We start from the raw sequence: 14,017 nt of genomic DNA on the forward strand, positions 1-14,017 counted from the left end.
CCCTAATTTAGTAGAGCTACTAAATCTACTTCATCAACTATTTACTGGTATATTAAGAATGCACCTGCATAAAAATAGGCTGAAGTCTCAGTGAAGTCTCTGCCCATGTTTTTCCTAATACAAATATTTAGATAGAAAACTCAAGGGGACTGAATTGTTAGGTTGGCTGATAACCTTTTTCTTAAGGGCATGGGAAAATTGTGTGACCTAATTGTTACTCCTATAGGTGTATTTTAGCTTCCATACTTCTTCATAAATTTACCATGCTAACTTAAGTCAATAAATGAACTCAGATGAAACTTATTAAAATCTAACTCTGTCCACATCATTAATTGCATGACATTTTATATCCCTAGAACAAGCATCTCTACTCTAAAAGAACCTGCCCACAAGGTCATCTGTGTTTGCAAAGTTATGGATTATAAATCTGGCCCAAGTATTTATGCTGATAGTAATTTTTGTTCTTCTCTTGCTCATAGTTCATAGTATGTTTTTAATAATGACATTATGGAACTTACTTTGGTCCAGTATGAGCATTTGTGTTATTTACAAGCTGAGAGCCCTCGTCTGGTACTATTAATGTAGATTTTTGAAATAAAGTAATAAAATATAGAAACAATATGAGTATAAGTAGAAGTAAGTGAATTCTGGAAGTAATTTCTTCCCAGCATTGGTATGCACACCCAGTGTATTGATCTGTGTTAATGTGATTATCTCTAGGCAGTGCCTGGGTACTGCAGCTCCCTTCTCTGGAATCTCTAAGTTTTCCTCACTGTGCAAGTGGATGAGGCTGCTCTTGTTACACTCTGTGTCTTGCTGCAGAGATGGGGGCTCTGCCTCATTGCCTGGTGGCTTTCTGAGTGTATTCATGCTCTGCTTGTACTCCTCTAGGTTTTTGCTGGCTGTGTCACTGCTGCCAGTTTGTTCACTCCTTGCTGCCTTCTCCTGCACTGACTTGTGTCTGTGTTCTTTGCAATACCCTTTGTGGCTTTAGATGTTACAGTTCCTTCCTCACTCATTGCTGATAATGTTCCCTTCTCCCCACAATCAGTAATGTGTCCTGCTTAAAACTTAAAAGATTCTCTTCCTTATTTTGCTTCCTCTCATGCCAGGTAGGAAATCCTGGCAAATGTCTCTAAATGCACTGTTCCCCTCTCCATTAAGGCCTGAACACATCTTGGCTCATGGTCTAAACCTCTTCTCTTCCATTCCCAGCAAAGAAGCTTCAGTGTGGCAGCATGGCAAGGCTGGGAGCAGGGATAAATAAATCCCTTGTGGGATTTACCTGGCCTCTTTTCCCTGCTGCCCCAAGGACCACAGCTCCTGCTGCTGCATGGGGTCTCCTGGCTTTCCTGGCTGTCCTGTCTGTGAGCCACATACTTAAATATACTGCAAATATAATTACCATGCTTTTGGGACAAAAGATGCTGTCCTCTGGGTGTTTAGGCAGTCTCTGGCACAAATGTAGCATTATTACAGTAGAAACAGTGTATAATTGTCAATGGATTTTAATAGAGTGCTTTATCTAGTTAAAGTTCTTTAACCAGAGCTTTAGCTGAAAGAAATTAGAAATACAAAGTTGAAAGAGATTTGAAAATGTTATTTATTTAAGAGAAATGAGTTTTAGTGTGGGCTTTTTTTTAACTAGTGCATTACATTGTATGTTCTTTCCATATATTATTTTGATACACACTTATAATATTTGGAATTAAACTAGACAGTAAACTCTCCAAAGCACAATTGTTTTCCCAAATGTATTTGTCTTGCAAGTAGCAGGCTTTCATCTTAAGAGAGCAGCTTCTTGCATAGAATAATAAAAAGCAATAGTAGTTACTTTTGTTTGGACGTAAAGCTGAAAATTATGTGAACTGTACAGAAGAAGTGTAAAACCAGTAGGCTTTGTTTATGATCTCCCTTCCCATGTGCTAGCTTAAGCTATAAGCTACAAGTATAGTTGTGGTCTGTGGATATACTGCTTTAAAACAGATACAAGATCACATCCTGATGCATCTGTTCAAATATTTTTATGATCATTAGTGGTTACAGTGGTAGATTATTTTAGTAAGAGTTTTAATCTACTTTACTCAGATTCCATTTTTTACTATTGATAATGTTGCCACAAACTTACATCTATTTTGGCATCACAAATGTGACTCTGTCTCTTATGTGATTGTCTCCAAGGTTGTACGTGGGCCCTGTTGAGGGGAAAATAATTTATTTATGTATAAAAAGATTTATTACATATGTGGAGTTTGTGTGTTCATGTTGGGCAGATTCTTAAAGTGTGATCTTCATTTTCTGCAGCTCTGTGACTTGATATGAGCTTTCTAGTTTTCTCCAGTATTTCTTTTAAGTTAATCATAGGTCTGCAGCTCTTCATTGCTACAAGGATGCTCTTGAAGCTGTGATTTGTATTTTATTCAGGGGTAGCATTGCTAAAGTTCTTGCTTCTTCTCTGTTTTGTGACCCATTGTTATTCATATGTTCTTTTCTCTGTTCTAATTTTAAAACTGTCTGCGTTCCAATTTAGCTGAAGTGTTCAATGTATTCCTTTTTATGTTACTTAAAAGTTTTAAATAAAAGCCACTATTTCTTAGTGGCTTGATTTCAGAAAGAGATCTGATGGAGCCAGCTGGCTGAGAAATGGATTTCTCCATTTCACAAGAGAACTTCCCTACTCTTCCCTACAAAAAATGATTTCTTTATTTCTCCAGCACCCTGATTTGAAATGGAAATGAAGTTCCAAATGTTCTGTGGAATTCAGTTTCTGAAAAAAATATTTCATATATATCAAGCTAAAAAAACCTCAAAACCCAAACTCTGATCCTGTTTTAATAATTTATTTAACATTTTACTTGTGATATTTTCAACGACCAATATGCTAATGTTGTGGGCCCTTTAATCTGATTTTGTTTTCACTGCTCAAAAAACAGACTCTCAGCCACAGTGTGAGAATACACAGAAAAAGAAATAAAACACCTGTTGAACACTGCTTTACTTTACTTAAAAAGCCATGTTTTGGTAAGATTTGCTGTCCTTGTGTAGCTGGTAACAAGCCTGAGAGTCTGTGCCTATCCCTGTGTAGTTTCAGCCCTTGCTGCTCAGCATTCAAAGGCACAAAAACACTTGTGCAGGTTTGTTGGAACTCAAAATGTCTCTCAGACATTTTTAGAGGTTCCAGGCCTTGGTCAGAAGCATTTTAGACCCTGGCAGGCAGCTGCAAACAGCTGTGATTTTGAGTTTGAGCCATGGAATGAGTTACCAACTTTGGAGGTGGAACAAGCAGTCACAAAGGGTTAGATAAGATAGTAAAAGTAGTTACAAAACAGAGGGGAAATTTTTTTAGTATTGTACAGAGGGGTTTTAGCAGCTGTCCAGGGGGGTTTTTACTTTGTACATGGGGGTCAGAAGTTCTAAGATGATGGAGGAAAGTGGGCTGATCCTGTTCTTCCTCCTTCTTCTTCCTCACCTCCATGTTCTTGGTGATGCTGGCACTTATGGATTGATTTAGAGTAGAAAAGCACTTGGTAATATAGGTAGTAGGTATTGGGGGAAACTATAAACATGTAATACGTAATATATCATATAAAAGACAGCAGCAGCCCTGGGTGGGGAGAGAAGAAGAAGACACAGACAGAGAGGATGTCAGGGTGTGTGTGTGCCTCTGCCTGAGCTGGGAGCAAACCACAGCAGCCCCAGAAGAAAATCTTTTAGATAACTCACAATAAACTGCCTGGACACTCTCATCTTGTAGGATAAACTTACAAACCACGTTTGGTGTGGTCAGTGTGGGTCCTGGAGCTGAGCAAAAGGCAGAAGGCTGTCTCTCACAACAGGACTGCTTTATCATAGAAGGATAAAAATCTCCTTTTATACCCTGAAATGCCTTTCTTGGCTGTAGCCATGCAGTGTGTCCTTAGTGCAGCGAGCTTTTTGTGCTGCCACACATAACTGTGGGCTGTAAATTCCTCTGATCTGGTACTGCTGCATTTAGCAGTAACAGTACTTTTAAATCAAATGACTTCTGAGTGGTTATCTTGATTAAAGCACTTGAATGAATAAATAATTCAGTGGACTTAATAGTAAGGAAAGAAATAGATCAAGTGGCGCTGTAATTCTTGAGAAAATATATTTTCCTCAACTTTTGATTTTATGGATTCTTTTAAAATATATTTAATCACAATTTTTTTCATGTTTTTGTTTTTTTGCAGTGTTTTTTAAGTGTGCCAAAATATACTTTGATCCGTTGCTATGGTATTTAATAGGCAATTCTGATATTTAGCCTAGAGTATCTTTCTATAATGTACAGACTAATGAAGATTTGCAAGCCTTCATTTCTTCTGTGCTTTCTCTAGAAAATGTGTGTGAAATTTAGAGCTTAAACTTTGCAGCTCTTTGTGCTGGTTTTGCATGGAGGAAGCTGAAAATTAAGATATGTAATGCTGAACCACCAGCACGTTTTAATTTCCAGTCCTGAGAAGTTGTCTTGCAGACCCCTGTACAACAGCACAGAAGGGACAAAGCCACAGGCTGGGTAAGGTTGGAAGGGGCACAGTGGGTCATTGGTCCAACTCCCTGCTCCAGCAGGGACATCCCAGAGCACAGGGCTGCATCCAGACAGGTCTGGAATATCCCCAGTGAGGGAGACTCCAGAGCCTCTCTGGGCAGCCCATTCAGTGCTTGGTCACTGCACAGTAAGGAATTCAGAGTATTTCAGAGAAGAGCAGCTCAAAGTGGGGATTAGTTTTACCAATTCAGATGGATCTACACCTTCAGCAAGTGAACAAAAGAAGGGAGCAACAGCTTCGAGTTCTCTCAATGAAAAACGTGGGGGATGTTGTTTCTTACCTTGGGAGAGACACTGTGCTACTGGAAATACATGTTCAAGCAATCAGAGAGAGAGTAACAGGTTCCTTCCCTCTCACCCACCAAAGAAATACCTGATCTTATTTACCTAAGGTAAGGGACATAATCCTCATTCTCCACTGAAATGAACAGCTTTGGGAATGTCTAACTTGTTCAGAGATGTGACAGAATGGAAAAAATAAAGAATATGTCCAAAACTTGGAGCACTCCTCCCCCTTATAATTCTGTGCCTTTTGCTAGAGCAAAAACAATTTTGAAGTACTAGTGATCGTTGGAACACCGCATTTAAACAGAAAACAACAACTCAGCAACCTATTCACTTCCCTCAAACTATACCATTTTTTAATTACTCTACTCTCTAGCAGAAGATAAATAGCTCCTGAAGATAAACAACATTTTTTTATTGAATTTTGCCCTGACAAACAAATAGCTCCCTTGGAATCCAACCAGGTCCTGGGATGAAGATAACTCCTTACAAGAGAAAATTGTGCCTGCTACACAATAAAGAGGTGATGTAATAGACAATTAATACCCAGTCTAAATTGCTGACAAGAGCAAGGTGCAATCAAATAAAATGAAAGCACTAGAGAGTGAAAAGTGAGAGGAGTTAACATAGAATTTTGTACATATAGGTCTTACTCTAAATACAAATTATAGAGGAATTAAAAGAACATAATATGTAGAGGAGTCAGATGACAAGACTGTTCCCTCTGATTCCAGCCTTTCTCCTGAAAAAATCCAGTGAGTGCTTTTATCATAGGGCATTTGTGGACTGATGATGTATGGGTGGGAGAGAAAAACAAGCCTGACTCATGGTAGAAAGAATGTAGATATGTTATATGGATTTTGTGTGTTGCCATAAATGAAGACATTAAATGTCAACTTGAATGAAAAGACTGTTTTTAACTTATATTATCCCTCTTGTGATGTTATTTGTAAAAAGGTTCGGTGGTGGTGATAGAAAGCTGCTTCTGCAGTAGCTGCTCTCTGTTAATTCAGGGATCTGGCTGCTTGATTAAGATGTTGAAGACTTAGGTTTAATTCCTCTCTTGTCTGAGAGTGTTATTTCTATTTTCTTTCTCAGGACAGTGCTTTAGGCACTGATCTAGAACATATGCTGAACTGGATTATTCTCTCACTTGCTGTAATTGACATTAGAGTCTTCATTTAACCATTTCAGAATGAGCTGGGCACAAAACTTGTTGCTGCTAACCCAGGTGTAAATTTTATGCCTTGACCTAATGGAGTGGTCCCCAAGGTGGAGCTGGAGGAGGGACATTGGCTCTGTTCTCTGGTGCACTGGGTAAATGCCCTGATAGCTCTGGGGATGGAGTGGGATGAGAACACAGTCTTGGCAAAACCAATGAGATGGCAGCACAACTGCTTTTGTCATCAACTGATTACAATTAACTCTTTGCCATATGCGTGAAGATGCCCAAGAGGGGAAGCAAATATTTATCCAACAGGGCACAAAAATGCTCTCATTCTCAGCTTTGGTAATGACCATGAAATCTCCATCTTGAGTGGATCCAAAGCCATGTCCTTTTCAGCTGATGCAACCACCAGGCTGGGAACTCCTCCTTGCACAAGGAGAGCTGTTCTGGCACAGGTCCCTGCTTGGTGGGAGCCTGGGGCAGAAAGGTGTTCTTGTGCTGGGTGCTCGCAAATGACCTGAAGATGAGTGAAAATCGATGCACCCTTGGCAAATTATGATTTGGGAGCTCATTATCTCTTTGTGAAACTCATTTTCCAGCCTACTGATTAGGCTTATAAAAGCACAGTTTTAATATGCCTCCTGCCCTGTTTTTAATTCCCTGGCTGACAGTAAAGAAAATTCTGACCAACTCTCAGGACAATTTATGCTTTTCTTTTATCTTGATGGCATATTGATCCTGCTGAATGTTCCTTCTGCAAAATAATGAACATGCATCTTAAATGCAGTTCATAGGGGTTGTGTAGTAAGCTTTTTTCCTCCTAGGGGCAGTTTGCTGCTTTTGTATTCCGAGAGCAGGTGCATCCTAGGAGGAATGGGTCAAGGCTCTTCTTTGGCAAAATCTTTCTGATCTCTTTCACTCTTTTTTTACTCCTTTATTAGAATTTCCTGACATTTATTGGCCTTATTGTTTTGAAGTTTTAATCTTGCATTAAATGCTAGAAAATTGTCCTAGTAACTACAACAGTGACTGAACCTGACTGGGAAATATCTTATTGAAAATGGTCTTAGAAATCGGCTAAACATGGGAAAATCTGCATTTATTCCACTAACACTGCACTTGATTTTTTTTTTTTTTTTTGGAAAATAAGTGGCCTAAATCCCCCCTGCCTCCAAAAATAAGAGACTTCCAAGAGAACCTTCTAGTGTAATGTAAATCAGGCTCTAAAGCTGAAAAGCCCACTTCTGCCAAAGGAGACACGGGGAACCATTTGGCATGGGGAGCTTTACTGGTGCATTAAAGTACATTAAACTCTCATCCTACCTTCCTTGGTGATTGCTTTCCTCCTTGGAGGAGCCCCGGGCTGTGGGTGCATTCGTGGTGTGCAGCAGTGCTTGGTCAGAGAGCCCCTTTGCCAGGTCACTTTGGGCTCTCCCTGAGCTGGAGCAGCAGCTGGGACTCTCTGCACGTAATTTTTCTCCATTGTGAGCAGGGCCTGACTCTCTGAAAAGGAAATAAAGGTCTCAGGATTTGTCCCAGGAATAATGACAACTTCAGGCATATTTCTTTGCAATGCAAGCTAAAGTAGCTGTATTTTTCCAACAAATAATTATTGCCTCATTCACCCTACACTCTGGAACAGGCTGGCAATCACATGAATGAGGGAATCTTTCAGCAACTTCGCACTAAACTCGAGAACAGATGAAATAAGGAAACCACTTAGGGGAAAATGACCTCTCTGTGATAGCCCTTTCTCAGAAATAGAAGATTTGCTGTTCAGCACCATCAAGTGTGTAGAGAACCAGCTGAATGGGAGAATCTGTCCACTCCTCTAAGTACTTAATGGGACACTTATTTCCCTTTTCTAAAGAAAGGCTGGTGACATCTGCATTTAGCTGAAGAAGCTAATGGCAGAGGGAGACAGGAAAAAGGCTGTGCTGTAAAGCAAGAGCACCAGGTGAATATTCCTTTCAGGTCAAAAACACCCTTTCTTTCTCATCTGAGGGATGAGGGGGCCTCTGCAGATGAAAAAATGCTTTAACTACTGAAAAATTAAGAATAATCTAGGACAGGAATAAAGACTATGGGTTTGGCTGGGAGGTGAAAATGTGTTCATAAAGGAGGGTGCCTCAGTTGTTACATTCAAGTGTGTAGGGTTTAGGATTCATCTAATGCTACTGAAGAGTGTGCATATTTGGAAATTGTAGCCTTAAAAACAAACTTGCATCTTGTGTGTGAAAAGTGTAACTCTCTATGATTGGTGATAAGATAGCAAATGGTAACATGGTGATTTTTTTTTTTTTTTAATGTGTGATAAAATAGAAATTTTCTGTATAATCCAAAAGAAAGTTGAATTCCAGATTTATTTTCACACGGAGCTGTCAAGTCTGTAATTGTCAACACGAAAACTCATTTTCAAGACAGCCATGGGTGAGCTAAGGTAATCTGTGGTGTAGATGTAGATCAGATGTAGGTTCTGCCAGTTGGGGCTTAAAAATCTAAAACTAAAAGGCAGAGCTGTGAAATAAAAAGGAATTTTCCATGAAGAAATGAGCTGGTTTTAATGTTGTTTTAAAGCAGAGGGAGTATGTACTTGTTACCACTGAGCAGGCTGGTTTACATAAATCCAGAGAAGCTGAAGGAGTCTTGTGTGTATTTTTTATTCCAATTCCCAATTTATAACCACAGCCATTTCTAATTCACATTTACCTCTGCTGACACTGAAACATGTTGCTCTTTTGATATATATAGTTGTGTGCTGGTAAAACTAACAGGGATTTGTCTATCCCAGTTTTGTGGTCTGTACCCAAATGGAACTGATACCAGGGTTATTTGCAATCTGTTCAGGTCACTTTTTTGTCTTTGGTAAAACTTTGCCTAAACTGGATTTGGGTTCTGTGGTGTTTCATTGCAGGTATATTTTCATGATAATTTTTCCCACTTGTGCTCCCTGTTCTGCTAACAGTTTGCATTGGAGAGATTTAAATTACAATTGCTATGGCAAGATAGAAAGTGAACTAGATAGTTTTGAGGTTGAATACTATTCAGTTAAAACTGGTGTGCACTTGCTCTAGATGCCAATAATGTAAACAGCCATGGCAATTTTTAAGCCATATGTTTGTATGAGTATATTTGATTATGACTAGGGAGGAATCTCTCATGCAGTATTGATTTTTTGCATTTTTTTCCCTTGTGGTTACAGCACACATTGATTAGGTACAGTAAGAATTATATAAGTTGTTAATCCAGTTTAGCTGGGGTTTGAATTAAATCTGATCTTTTAGAAAATAAACTTGGGTAATAATGTGAATTTCTTATGTCAAGGGGCTCAACATGGACTTAATACTGAGAAATGTCTAGAAAAGCAAGTGTGTGTGTGTGGGAGGGTTTAAATGAAGATGAATTGAGCTATGAGAGACACAAAACAACTGTAGATGGAGTTGGGGGCTGTTTGGAGGCTTCCAAAATTTCACTGTCAGAAAAACTGAATGTGTGTAATGATGATGATGATGATATCTTGGGAGGAAATCCATGAGAATATTCTCAAATATAAGTCTATACACAGATATATGTCCCAAAAATATGCCAAAATTTGTCAGGTTGTTTTATCAGAAAGATTTGCTTGTTTGTGTTTTGTCAGCTGAGGTTGTTCTTCTAACTATCCTTTTTTTCAGACATATTTTAAACTTTTGATGTTGACATATATGCTACAAAAATATACGGCTAGAAAAAATTACTTTCCTAATTGTACCTAAAACTTCTGTTCCTAAACAATGGAGATGTGCTTTGGCTGAATTGTTCCAAATGTCATTTAAGCTGCAGAACTAATTTCATGGACTCTCCAGCAATTAGTGTGCACATTCAGAGCTCATTTCCAAAAGATCCAGAATCCCACTTCACAGAGCAAAGCATTTCACTTTTAAACTGAGAGTGGGAATTTCATATGACTTATAACATTGAAGAATCTTTTGTCTTGAAATAGCCCCTGTGCTTCAAGCTAGCAATCTAGCTGAGGTTTGTAGAATTTGGTATTAGCAGTGAAGTTTGATGTGGTCTGTGTTTGGTAGAAGCTAGCTATCAGAGGATAATAGTAATAAAACCCAGTTTTTTTTTTTTTTTTCTGGTTAATAATAGAGGATTACCTTATCAATCTTATTTTTTTTTAAGATAATTTCAAATCTGGCAAAATATGTGGTTACATTGTGGGCAAAACAGCAGTAGAATTTGGGTTACACATGGACTGGTTAAAATCTTTGAACATAAACTTTTATTTGAAATTTGTTCTTTTCTACTGAGTTTTTCTATTCTCTTGCAGTTTCTCTGTCTCCTCACTGGTATTTAGATATGGGTAGCAAGGTGTGGAGGCTTTCTAAGTTCTGGAGAAGAGTGAAAAAGAAATGTTTTTCTTACGTGTTATACCTTTCTATATGAAAAGAGAAAGTTCTTTAGAAGCTAATTCATAAAATTAGTAATCAAACTGTATCCAAATCTCCTTTAAAATTATAGTTTAGAAGAATCAGCCTGTGTGATTTCAAATAATACATAAAATATGAGTGAGATGGGCAGAGGATTTTGTGGAATGGAGACAGATTTTTAGTTTGGAAATGAGCAAGATGTTGCCTAATGAGGTACATTTGGAAAGCTTATCGTGATCTATTCATAGAAGTGTAATCATATATTTGTTCTGGCCACAATAACTGTTGGAAATGATACCGAAAACTTTCAAAACCATTGAATATTATACAGGGTGAAAACAGTATTCCTTATGAATACACTCTTAGATTAGAGCATCAAATATTTGGGGGCACATTCTCTTGAGGGTTAATGGTGAAATAGGGTTTTTTTGGTTTTTCTTTTTTTTTTTTTTCCCTGTCAAATAATTTAGGGATTTTTTTATTTTTAATGTAAAAAATAGAGGAATAGCACATTATATAGCAGGGGAATTACTGAATTCTCCATAGAGAACTTGAAAAGGAAACTTGGATTTTTGAGTGCGTGTGGTATATCCTTTAGGTCAGTTATAGGTACAGTGTTATAGCAGTGAAGGGCTCATTTTTACTAGGAACAGAGATTTGTTGGTTGATAACTTCCTGTAAACAAGAGTAGCTAATTAGACATGAAACATGTTGGGCTGTTATTCCACCCTGCCTATGGGGTTTTAATAGATTGAGGAGAAACCAGCTGCCCTTGCAGGTGGCAGAAGCTGTTTGGGGTTGGGAGCATCCCGGAGATCCGTGTTTCCCTGGAGGGTTCAGGCGAGAGGCGCTTGCCAGCAGAGACTTTCACAGCAGTGCCCTGAGGGGTGCAGGGATGCTGGGCTGCCTTCACTGTGAGGACCCCGGGCGTGGTCTGGGGTCTCGTGTGGTGGAAAAGTCTCTCCTCCAACCCTGCTTCCAAAGAAAAACTCCACAGCCTCTTGTTGTTCGGTCTCAAGGCAGTTTATTGCGAGTTATCTAAAAGATTTTCTTCTGGGGCTGCTGTGGTTTGCTCACAGCTCAGGCAGAGGTACACACACACCCTGACATCCTCTCTGACCCCGACTGCTTCTTCTCTCCCCACCCAGGGCTGCTGCTCTCTTTTATATGGTACATTACGTGTTACATGGTTACAGTTTTTCCCAATGCCTATTACCTATATTAAATGGTGCTTTTCTATCTTTTATATGGTACATTACGTGTTACATGGTTACAGTTTTTCCCAATGCCTATTATCTATATTAAATGGTGCTTTTCTATCTTTTATATGGTACATTACGTGTTACATGGTTACAGTTTTTCCCAATGCCTATTACCTATATTAAATGGTGCTTTTCTATCTTTTATATGGTACATTACGTGTTACATGGTTACAGTTTTCCCCAATGCCTATTACCTATATTAAATGGTGCTTTTCTACTCTAAACCAATCTGTAAGTGCCAACATCACCAAGAACATGGAGGTAAGGAAAAAGGAGGAAGAACAGGATCAGCCCACATTCCTCCATCTTAGAATTTCTGACCTTCATGTACAAAGTAAAAACCCCCCTGGACAGGTGCTAAAACCCCCCTGTACAATACCAAAAAAATTTCCCCTCTGTTTTGTAACTACTTTTACTATGCTATCTAACCCTTTGTGACTGCTTGTTCCACCTCCAAAGTTGGTAACTCATTCCATGGCTCAAACTCAAAATCACAGCTGTTTGCAGCTGCCTGCCAGGGTCTAAAATGCTTCTGACCAAGGCTGGAACCTCTAAAAATGTCTGAGAAACATTTTGAGTTCCAACATTTAACCACCTCTGCTCACACACGTGGGCAGCTGGAAGTGTGCCCACCTCAGCCACGCTGCTCCTACAGCTTCTGGAGGAGCTGTGTCTGGAGGAGCCCAGCCCAGCTCCTCCGTGGATAGCTGGTGGTGAGCAGCTCCTTGAGTAAGTCTCACCTAGTAAGGACCTGTCCCGTGGTCTTGTGCTTTGCCTCCTTTATTTGTTGAAAACCAGTCTGCAGCGAGGGAAAGGTGGGATGGCACCTGTCAGGATTTCATAGTGTACATACTGCTGCAGAGGGAGGAAACCCAGATGTTGCAGAAGCTGTGATTGGTGTCAGTGGAAACAGAAATTGCACTGTGATTTATGATGATTTGATGCTTTCAATAATCTCCTCTGAAGACCAAAAGGCAAGGGATGGCTTTTGTTATTGGACATGTCATAAATAAATAAAAACATAAATAGAGATTCTCATTTTGGAAACCTACTCAAGGTTAGACTGTTCTTTAAATGCACTTGTTTGTGAAACTGATATTGCGTAGGGAAATTTCAGTTTGTACGACGCTCCAGTGTTAAGAGGAAAATCTTCTTTCCTCTGCCACTGCTCTGACACTGAGGATGATGATGAGGAGGTGAGTCAGTGCATCGTGCTGGTGCTGGTCCTGCTATGTCTGCTCTGGGTTGCCATCAATGTACACAGTGTGCTCTGCAGCACTTCGATGTTGAAGAGGAGCTGGCCAAAGTGAAGGAATGGCAGAGGCAGGGCTTTTCTCTTTTAAAAACTGCCCCACACCCCAACAAATCCAGGCACCTCAAAGCTATCTCTATGATGTAAAAGACTACAAACTACTGTTTTCTCTGGCCAGAGGTGTAACAAAAGCTTCCAGTCATAGATGGTTATGATATAAACTGAAGGGAAGGGGCAGAAGGAGGAAGAAGTCTAATGCTAGAAATGGGAGTTAAAGACCACCCCCCCCCCCAAATCCCAGAAATAGAGGAGTAGATATTGTGAAGCAGGCTTAGTTTCTAGCAGCTTGATCTTTGCCTTTGTGTGCACTTGGCTTTGTGTGCATTGATGTCCTGTTGGTAATTATCATTCTGTTGTCACCTGTATTCACCATGACACCCCGATATCACATTTTCATCACAGCGTGAAATGTCGCTCTTTTTGCTTTTGTTTTGATTAGTACTATGAGTTTAGCCCAGAGCTGAAAAAAAACACAAAAGACATTTCTCACAACACACAATGGTACATTGATAGCCTTGCAGTTTAGTTACTGATCCTATCTCAATGCTTCCATCTCTCTCCTTTCTCCCACCCCTCTTTTCAAGCAGACAAGGTTTTCCCTCAACAAGCTGATGACAGAATAATTTCTCCAGGTCGATTGTTTGTCCCACATGGTCCTCTGAATTTCTTCATACAAGTGGAGAGAAGCAGATCAAAAGCCTGCAAGGAAAAAAAAAAAAACAGGCAGAGGATTGAAAAAAGCCACCATAAAGAACCTACTCAAGTTTCATTCTGATGATGAACAGGCTTGTAAAGTATTCTGAGACCTGTCAAATTTTCCCATCTGAAATCCAGACCTATTTTAAAAAGAATTTTCATAATGAGTGTCTCTTTTCCTCCATCCACAGGCTCAGAGTATTTTCTGAAAAAGTTCTGCAGGGCAGAGGAGTTGAACAGTTGATCACATGCAGGAGCACGGGATAGATGGAGTACAGCTGACTCAACAGCTACAGGGGATTTGGGTAAGTG

The 14,017-nt window shown here is 39.4% G+C and overlaps 1 protein-coding gene across 7 annotated transcripts in view; it reads left to right on the forward strand.

Annotated features, from left to right (window-relative positions):
- Positions 1-14,017, forward strand: part of ZPLD1 (zona pellucida like domain containing 1) — a 99,978-nt gene that overhangs the window by 55,531 nt on the left and 30,430 nt on the right. For 4 of the 7 annotated variants that reach the window (XM_085576116.1, XM_085576169.1, XM_085576212.1 and 1 more), the window contains one exon: positions 13,897-14,010. The gene's annotated coding sequence lies outside the window, so the exon portion shown is untranslated. Of the gene's footprint in view, positions 1-12,867; positions 13,804-13,896; positions 14,011-14,017 lie in introns of those variants that run through there. The other 3 variants (XM_085576318.1, XM_085576442.1, XM_085576387.1) reach the window with 3 other exon arrangements.

This window comes from Lonchura striata, chromosome 1, assembly GCF_050655825.1.
Source record: "Lonchura striata isolate lonStrDom1 chromosome 1, ASM5065582v1, whole genome shotgun sequence".
NCBI classification, from domain to species: domain Eukaryota; kingdom Metazoa; phylum Chordata; class Aves; order Passeriformes; family Estrildidae; genus Lonchura; species Lonchura striata.